The sequence below is a fragment of the Mustela nigripes genome, chromosome 12 (assembly GCF_022355385.1).
Source record: "Mustela nigripes isolate SB6536 chromosome 12, MUSNIG.SB6536, whole genome shotgun sequence".
Lineage (NCBI taxonomy): Eukaryota > Metazoa > Chordata > Mammalia > Carnivora > Mustelidae > Mustela > Mustela nigripes.
In genome coordinates this window covers 144,063,776-144,073,738 of record NC_081568.1, presented here as the reverse complement: position 1 = coordinate 144,073,738, position 9,963 = coordinate 144,063,776, and the positions used below count along the sequence as shown (strand labels likewise).

At 42.3% G+C, this 9,963-nt stretch overlaps 1 long non-coding RNA gene across 1 annotated transcript; it reads right to left on the bottom strand.

The window, feature by feature from the left end:
• Positions 1-6,514: 6,514 nt before the first annotated feature.
• On the bottom strand, positions 6,515-9,479 carry LOC132028052 (uncharacterized). Its single transcript, XR_009407340.1, has 3 exons — positions 9,316-9,479; positions 8,139-8,237; positions 6,515-6,617 (listed from the first exon to the last, which is right to left on the bottom strand). It is a non-coding gene; the product is annotated as an uncharacterized LOC132028052 (long non-coding RNA).
• Positions 9,480-9,963: the final 484 nt, after the last annotated feature.

Here is a 9,963-nt window from a genome sequence, read left to right as displayed (position 1 = left end):
TTAATTAAAATAAGTTATTACTTATTTGATTATCAATAAATTACAATTATTGTCCTAACCTACTCTATTGGCTGTGGTGAAGAGTAAGTAGATGATGTTCGAAGTACCGAGCCCAGTGCCTGGCCCTGTTATCATCACCGTCTTTGTCATCAGTTATCAACACTATTACCACAGCACGCTAAGGATGCCACTCGCTAGCTGAGACTTCCAGGTGGTTGTGTCCAAGAGTTCCTCTTCTGTCCTCCCCAGTACCTGGTACATGGCATTTCCTCTGTTACTGTGGCCATACTTCTCTTTGACTTGTGTCTTTCACTCAGGAATACTCCTTGAGAACAGAGACCACATCTTCCTTATCTTTCTATTTTCAGCCTCTTGCACAATGCTTGGCTTGTGGTATGTTCTCAGTAAAAGATTCTGAATGGCGGTGAGGGTAGGAATAGCCCTCTATGACAATTAGGAAGGAGGAGTCCTATTTCTCAACCTGAGAAAAATCAGCACTTCCCAGAAAAATATGTGATCACAAATATACAGGGACATCTAAATGAGAGGCTCAGCACTGAATGGAACTGCATGTTGAGAGAAAAAAATTTTTTTGAAGATTTTATTCATTTATTTGAGAGAGAGAGAGCAAGACAAAGCAGGAGCAGGGAGAAGAAGGAGAAGCAGGCTTACCTGGAGCAGGGAGCTGACATGAGGCTCGATCCCAGGACCCTGGGATCATGACGTGAGCCAAAGGCAGACACTTAACCGACTGAGCCACCCAGGCGCCCCTTTTTTTGTTCAGAGAAAATTTGTATCCTCCCAAATCCACAAACGGAAAGGCTGCTAGTATATAAGTCTTCTTTCAATTCAAACCTTGATGTATGTTCATTGATTAAAATTTATAGTGGTGTGTCTACAAAATTTCAGCTCAAAGAAGTCATTCAAGTGTCCAAAAAAAAACATATATATCATAAGTTTGAAATTCTTAGAAAAATTAGGAAGAACATTTAGAAACTCAGCAGTAAAATACTTTGAGACTAAGAGGAAAATGCATTGTAGAACTATTTCAAATAAAACCAAACTTAAGAGAAATGTTCATTTCTGAATGTTGCATTCCAGTTCTCGTGTTTCCCTGTTATCTGAGGACAGTAGCCGTGATTCCTCAGCACAGGACGCGGAGCCCACAGTGTACAGCACTCACCGTGAGAGCAGGGAGACGCACTGTGGAAGGCGGATGCTCCTCTGCGTGTGAGAGATTTCAGAGGTAGTGGAAATCAGGCAGCCATCCTGCCATCCTCCCCTGCTCACAATCCCCCTCAAAAGCACAGTTTTAGCTTCTTTTTCCTCTTGTTGACTTGCGGACGGTTAAAATTATTTCTTTGGACAATAAAACTCTAACTATAATTGATTTCTCGCGGCGCCTGCGTGGCTCAGTGGGTTAAGCATCTGCTTTCGGCTCAGATCATGATCCCAGAGCTCTGGGATCAAGTCCTGCATCGGACTCCCTGCTCAGCAGGGAGTCTCCTTGTCCCTCTCTCTCTGCTGCTCCCCCTACTTGTGCTTTCTCTGTCAAATAGATAAATAAAATCCTTAAAAAAAAATAACTGATTTCTCTTTCTTTGTTGTTGTGGTTTGTAACAAACACATGGTCAAGCTACTGGCAAATAAAATTGTTGAAGGGCTGTTCTTCATTTTAATTATGCACATTTACTTTTATTATAGTGTTTCCTGGGAAAAAACTTTTTCCTGCTAGCCACCCTATTTAAAGCTATGATTTATACATATCAGCCATTAATTAATGGCACCATGATTTCAATAAGATTTCCTTCAGGCAGGGCAGGTCTATCATAAATAATATGGAGGGACATTAGCATTTGTAGTCTGCTCCGACTTCAGAAAATATTTCAATCACCAATATACCTCCTATGACCATTATCTACTGCAACCTTGTGATGCATGCAGATTGTAAGATTTCCATGTACAATTACATCATGTATAAAAGTCTATTGCTTCCTAGAAAAAAGTTGGAAAATACAACAAAACACCAAGAAAAAATTAAAATTGCCCATCCTCCAACCTTGTAGGCGGCTCATGCTAACATTTTGGTTTACTAAACTCTTGTCTTTTTTCAAAGTGTATATAATACATACTCAGTCAACTTTTTTTCCCCCCACAGTCAACTTTTTAAAGCAAATTAGGGCCATACTAAATATACTTTGGTTTTTTGCTTTTCCACTTAAGCTTATAACTGGGATTTTTATGTTAATAAATATTTATGAGAAGAAAAAATTTTGAATTGTGGAATGGTACTTCAAGACAAGAATTACCATAATTTAACCAAATCTCTACTGCTGTGCATTTACATAATTTGTAATTTTTGTTATTACAAAAATACTATAATAAATCTTTTTATACTCAGTATACACAATGTTTTCTATAGATCTCTAATGATTTGCTTGCTTTGGAACATAATTACTAGAATGGGCATTTTTGAGTTTTTTAATACATATATTTATTGCTTTTTATTAATTTTCTTTTTTAGAGAGAGAACGAGTGAGCTAGGGGAAGGAGGAAGGGAGAAAATCTTAAGCAGGCTCTGAGCTCAATACAGGCTTTGATCTCAACACACAGTTTGATCTCATGACCCTGAGATCATTACCTGAACCAAAAATCAAGTTGGACACTTAACCGACTAAGCCACCCAGGCACCTCTTAATTCATATTTTTAAATTTAAAGTTATTACTATTAATTTTAGAGACATAATCACAAAACGCAGATTTAAAAAGTTTTTCCCAAGTCCTAAAGTAAAATTTTTGGTGCACCAGTCCAAGACCTGTTTTAAATTCTGACATATACAATGTACACAAAACCTTGGTTGGCGTTTTTGTTAAAATTTCCCAGGATGGCACATCCACGTTGCTACCTTTTTGTTGCTGTTTTTAAGGGCTTTTTAAATTATTACTCATCTATTTGATAGAGAGAGAGACAGCGAGGGAGGGAACACAAGCAGGGGCAGAGGGCAAGGGAAAAGCAGACTTCCTGCTGAGCAGAGAGCCCGATGTGGGACTCGATCCCAGGACCCTGAGATCATGACCTGAGCCGAAGGCAGCAGCTCCACAACTAAGCCACCCAGGTGCCCCCCTCGTTGCTCTTTGGCATAAAATGTTCTTTAAGGGGACGACACCCATCTTCAAGATATCAAATATCCTTAAACTAAGCCATAAATGTAATGTGGTCCTCATAAAAGTAACAGAAGGACTTTTGCAGGATTATAAGCATATTTTAACATTAATCTATTAAAACTAATGTTTTAAGAGTAAACATGCAAGTAGAGGAGAAGAAAATTCTGAAAATGAAGAGCATTTCTCAGATGCTGAAACATATTATAAACTGACCATGATTGAAACAGTGAGATGAGTAGGCGTGAATAAATGGACAGATTAATGGAAAACACTATGGAGTCTGGGAAGAAGCCCCAAATACATCCATGAACACTTACGAGGTGAAGGGATGGTGTTTAAAACTATCGGAGAGGGTGGGGGCACCTGGCTGGCTCAGTTGGTGGACTGCGTGACTCTGGACCTCAGGGCTGTAGGTTCAAGCCCCAAGTTGGGTGTAGAGGTGACTTAAAAATAAAAATCTTGGGGCTGCCTGGGTGGCTCAGTGGGTTAAGCCTCTGCCTTTAGCTCGGGTCATGATCTCAGGGTCCTGGGATGGATTGAGTCTTGCATCGGGCTCTCTACTGGGCAGGGAGCCTGCTCCTTCCTCTCTCTCTCTACTTGTGATCTCTCTCTGTCAAATAAATAAAATCTTTAAAAAAAAAAATAAATAAAAAACTTAAAAATATAAATGAAAAATCAAAATAAACCTATTGGGGAGAGACAGAGGATGTTTAGAGCAACTGGAATAAAAGTTATTACACCAACATTTCACGCCTAATACCAAAATAAATTGCACAAGGGTCAAAGACTTCCATGTGGATGATAAACCCATAAAAGGGCTAGATGAAACCAGATGATAATGTTATTTTATTTATTTATTTCTTAAAGATTTTATCTTTAGGTCATCTCTGCACCCAACATGGGGCTCGAACTTACAACCCCGAAATCAAGAATCACATGCTTTTCTGGCTGAGCCAGCCAGAAGCCAAAGAAAGATAATTTTAATTTTAATATCTTCATATGGGGGAGAGCTTCCTAAAAATGAAAACAAACAAACAAACCCGAGGGAAAGAATACTCAGGGAAAAAAAAAAAAAGGAATAAATAAAGGAAAAAATTGATGAATTCTATCACTTACAAATAAAAAATGTTTACATGGGGAAAAAACTACCCAAAGCAAAGTCAAAACTACGCTGAAAAAAATATTTTCAACTTCAATCACAGACAAGGGCTAACTTATCCAACACATGAAGGGCTTATACAAAACCATATGAAAGACCAATAATCCAAGAGAAATGTGGGCAAAGAGTGTACACAGTTCACAAAAAATGGAACACTCAGACTCTTACCCATGTTTTCTTTCTTAAAAACCACAATTAAGGGGCACCTGGGTGGCTCAGTGAGTTAAAGCCTCTGCCTTCGGCTCAGGTCATCATCTCCGGGGTTCTGGGATCGAGCCCTGAACTGGGCTTTCTGCTCAGCAGGGAGCCTGCTTCCTCCTCTCTCTCTGCCTGCCTCTCTGCCTACTTGTGAGCTCTGTCTGTCAAATAAATAAATAAAAATCTTTAAAAACAAACAAACAAACACAATTAACACTTCAGGATAAGATAGTACTTTTGAGATCTATTTTTTTTTAAACCGATTAGATGGACAAAAGATCACAAAGTTTCCCGACCCTCTCAGAAGGACCTGGGGAAACCGACCCTCTCATAAAACGTTGGTGGGAATGTAAGTTGATGCAGCTTTCGTGAAGAGAACTTTGTCAGCATCTATTAAAATTTCACACGCACATGCTCATTAACTCAGCAAGCCTACTACTAGGTTTTTATCTCTCTGATATACCCATTCATACATGTGCAAAATTTCACATGTATAAGGTTGTCATAGGAGCATGAGAAGAGCAAGAGACTGGAAACAATCTAAAAGCTCATAATAGGAACTGGCTTAAATAAACTCCGATCCATTGAAACAACGAAATATTAGATAGTCGAAAAAAGAATGAAACGCGGAAGCTCTTCCTGTATCGATAAAGGAATAGCTTCTGAGATGGACTGATTGACAGTGATGGAGAGGGACATGTGTAATATATGCAGCTATGTACACGTGATAGTGGTATATGCATAGCATACCTTTAGGAGAACTCACACGGGGCTGGAGCTGGTTAATATTAGTTGGCTTCAAGAATAGAAATGAGGGGTGCCTGGTTGGCTCAGTGAGTTAGGCCTCTGCCTTCGGCTCAGGTCATGATCTCAGGGTCCTGGAATGGAGCCCCACATCAGGTTCTCTGCTCAGCAGGAAGCCTGTTTCCCCCGCCCCTCTCTCTGCCTACCTCTCTGCCTACTTGTGATCTCTGTCAAATAAATAAATAAAATCTTAAAAAAAAAGAATGCAAATGAGATTGCTTCACTCTATTCTTTGAATTTTGAAACATCTGAACATATTATCTGTTTAGAAAATTAAATGGAACGAAACTAAACTTTTTAAGTAAAGTAGGTCTCCGTGACCACAGAAAATAGCTTGGGTCCTAACAAGGCAGCCTGAAGAATGATCTTGGCAAAAGGAAAATGATGTTCTCCTAAGTCCCCAACTGTCAGGCAGTCTGACTTATCCATTGTCCATCTTATGACCAATGCTTGAATGTCCCTGGCAGCTGGGGCAGGTGCAGGGTTACTGGTCACTAGCACTGCAGACCCTACTATAACAAAGTTTGCCTGACCCATGGATGAAGGGCTGGGAGCCTTCCAGGCCTTCAGCAAATATAAAATCCAGTGAAAAAAGTAGATATTAGAGTCCCTGGGGCCAGCGACTACTGATCCTTTTTGTCACCTCCCACTTTAGGGCACAACCCCTAGGTTCTCTCCCTTGGCTTCAATCCAATGAATGGATATTGGGACAGCATCAGCCACCGGACATGGCAGCCTGCATTAGGCCCCCAATGAGAGGAATGCATCTTTTTTTTGCACTTGACATCTTTTTTTTTAAGTTAAAAGCAATAAATCTGTTCTTGTTTAAGTGGCAGATGGATTGTTCCTTGTTTTTTTGGCAAAGTTTTTGGAGAAAAGTGAACCCATATGGTCTGGAAGGGGGGAAAAAATAGGGCAACAACCAAGATCTGGAGCTAACTGCTTAGCTCATCACTTAGCAGTCAGCCAGAAGTCATGGGCCGGATCGGGAGGAAAGTGACTTCTTGGAATGCCTCACCCTGTGTCCAGCGTTTTACCTGGGTTGACTCATTTACTTTCCACAGCAGCTCTAAAACATGAACTTAGATGATGTGGCCTCACGGGCTGACCTGTCATCAAAATACACGGCATTCTAGGTCGTAGGGATTTTATCTGTAGTACCATTTACTCATGAAAAATAACTGGCATTACAACGAGACCCTCTTGAAACTCACAGATCGGAGTGTATGTGAACGTCTGTGTTTGCTCCCTGAGTTGATGTTTTGTGACACCGCAGCACCGCCCTGTCTTCCTAAAGGGACACAGAAACAACCCACAGTTAGACGTATCCTGCAACACGGATTTTCCTGAAATAAGCATGAGGCCCACTTATCCTGTTCCTCTCATTCTTCGTCTTTCCTCTAAATCAGTGTTCCATTTACCATCGGTGACCTCTAGCGCGCGCAAAGAAAACAAATGAGGCAAAGCGAAACGAAACAGGGGTCCTAAGCAGAACTGAGGACAAAAGTTCAGCCTCACGAAGACAGAAGACTGAAAAACATTAGGAGAGACGGCTCCGTGGAGTCAGGACACGTATTTCCTGATTCCCAGGCATGAGTTATTCACTGTAGGCAAAGATGACTAAAAATAGGGCAACCTCACCACACCAGGGTTTAACTTAAAATTGCTATGGTTTTTTCCTTTTTTCTTTGCAGCACTGACCTCTCTTTTAAGACTCTCCTACGGTGAAAAAGCAGGCAGAGCTACTAAGAAACAGCATTCCAGAGCCTAACCACCAACAACCAGGCTTTGGAGTCAGACCATGGGACAGTCTAAGGACTCCGTCTTCCAGCCTGGGGCTTAGGACTTACTCCAGCCTCAACTTCTTGGGACTCACATTGCACACGATCAGATCAGGCATGTAGAAACTACAGAATATTGCACGTAATGTCAGTTCATTCCCTGAGACCGTAGGTGATAAAAAAATGAAACCTATTATTAGCAGATCTTTTTCTAAACTGTCAAGTCTTTCTCTCTCTGTTTTTCATTCCTCAAATCATTGTTGCTTAAGGAAGTTCCTATAGCATTGAACACAACTGCAAGTGTTTGCTAACTGAAAAACAAAACGATTATTAGCTATTTCCAACACACAGAAAAACACAGAAAATAACATACTGGCACCTGTGTATGTATCTGTTAAGAAAGAGTGCCACCTTGTGTGTTTTAAGACTTTATATACACGGTTATCAGATGGTCTATATTATTTTATAGTTTGCTGCACCCTCTGCAGCACTGTGTTTTTGGGACTTAACCCAAGTTGGTATATACAGCTTTGCTATTTTAAATGCTCTAAAGTCATCAGTTGTAGGTACCCACCATGATAGATCTCTGAATGCTTCCACCGTTGGGAGACTTTGATTGCTTCCAATCTTTCATTAGTAAAAGAACATTGCAACAGACATCTTATACGTGTTTCTTTCAATACTTGTGGGAGACTTTCTCTAGAGTACAACCCTACAGCTCCAGGAGAAAAATCGCCTGGTTCACGAGATCACCCCATTTTCAACCTCACTCACTACTGCCAAGCTGTGTTCCAAATGGCTACAGCATTTTATTGTTGCAGTTTGTGGGGAGGGGGTGGGTGCGTGGGTGGGTTTGTTTGCTCTTCATTCTTTACTGAGCTGTATCTTATACACCATAAAATCTACCCATGTAAAGTGTACAATTCAGCAGCCTTCGTATATTTGCACAATTGTGCAACCAACATCACAAGATAATTTCGCATTCATGTTTTTATTTATAATAGAATGAAGAAATCTGTAAAGCTGCTTACCCATCCAACGTGGCCACAAAATCCCCTGGGAGGAGCTAGTTGGTGGAGATTTCCTTGTTTTAAACCTGCTGTTTGAGGAGGTAGCTGGCAGGAACATTCCTAATTAGATTATGCAAAAGGAAAAAAAAAAGAAGAAGAAACCACCTCTTTAAATGCAGGTTCCTGTTACTTGCTAAAAAAAGCATTCCTATTTATTCACCTCGAGTAAAGTGACTCAGAGCTAACTCTATTTGAAGACAAGGAGAGGAGTGAGACTCCAAATGAAGGCGTTATTCACCACCCCCCGCCCCCCCCCCCCAATTCTTGCTCATGCCAGAAAGGGAAGGAGGTGTGAACAGAGTATGGATGTTGGAGTAAACAGTTGTGAAAGCCAGTTCACTGGCAAAGGGAGCATCTCTCCTATTTCTCCCCACAGCTTCACTTGTTGGGCTTTGGATCAAGTAATTTTCAGGGCTCTGAGTTACTCATTAATGGCAACTTCAAGTACCCTTTACTCCAACTCAAACTTCATGTATTAATGTGGATCGTCAATTAGGACTTAGACTACACATTTAAGAATATTGTTCTTGGGACACCTGGGTGGCTCAGTGGGTTAAAGCCTCTGCCTTTGGCTCAGGTCCTGGTCCCAGGGTCCTGGGATTGAGCCCCACATTGGACTCTCTGCTCCGTGGAGAGCCTGCTTCCTCTTCTCTCTCTGCCTGTCTCTCTGCCTACTTGTAATCTCTGTCTGTTAAATAAATAGATTTTTTTCTTTTTAAAAAAGAATACTGTTCTTAGGCAGTTGGAAAGTTCAAAAATCGAAAGCATCTCTCCACTCAGGAGGCAACTCTCAAGAAACCTCGGGTTCAAGGACAACATCCATTCTCTGCTGCTAGTTCATTCCTGTCTGTCCCTGGCTTAACGAAGTCCATTTTCAGACGCTCTGGTTTCACTGTCAAGGGTGTGGCAGCTTTCTGAAATTTCCTGCTTGCCCTTTGGACCTTCCCGAAAGTACAGCAGGACAGTCACGTAACTGGGACGTTCTGGGACAGCCCGGCAGCAGGTGGCAGGCCAGGCTACATGCAAGAGGAGACGCAGGGATACATGCACCCGCTGCCGGGGGGGCCCCTGTGGCCACTGCTTCTCCCACACCCTACCTGGGCCAGCCCCATCCCCGTAGTGGGCCCACAGACTTTACCTGAAGTCAGAAGGAGCTGGACTCCACTGTGAATTGTGACTTGGGGTTTCTGGACCTGCACCGAGGCAATGTCCCCATATTGGCCGTTTATGCTGAGCCACTGTATGTCCTCTGCAGCTCCGGGTCCCAGCTCAGACTTGTCTGTGATGAGTCTGTGAAAATCACTGCAGTGTCCTGTGCGGAGGGAGGTGGTGTGGCGAAATCACCAATCGCATGTGAATTTAGTCTTTACTATTGGCGGATTAAGTGACTCAGCATTTTCAGGCTTTACGGTGCCCACCATCAGCAGCCAGCTTTAGTCCTCTTGGAAGTGGTCCTAAGTCCTGTTAACTAGTTGGATGGATCCCTTGCCAATACACAGAGGCCGGGGGCCCTTGGGAGAGGTCGGAAGGTGCCCCCCCGACACCACAAGGCTCTATACAAACGAAGGACTCAAGTGGGGAACAGCTCTGACCCGAATGGCAAGGCACTGAGGCCAGCCAGCAGCCTTGAGCACAGGGTAGAAATCCCTGGGCAGGGCAGGAAGGAGCAAAGCAGAGGACTGTGTCATTTGCTTACCACCCTGTCCGCCCACCCAGAGGGAGAAGAGTCTAAGCTTCACCCAGCCAGTACTCCCAAAGGAGGCAAAACTGGAGTTCCTGAGTCCCA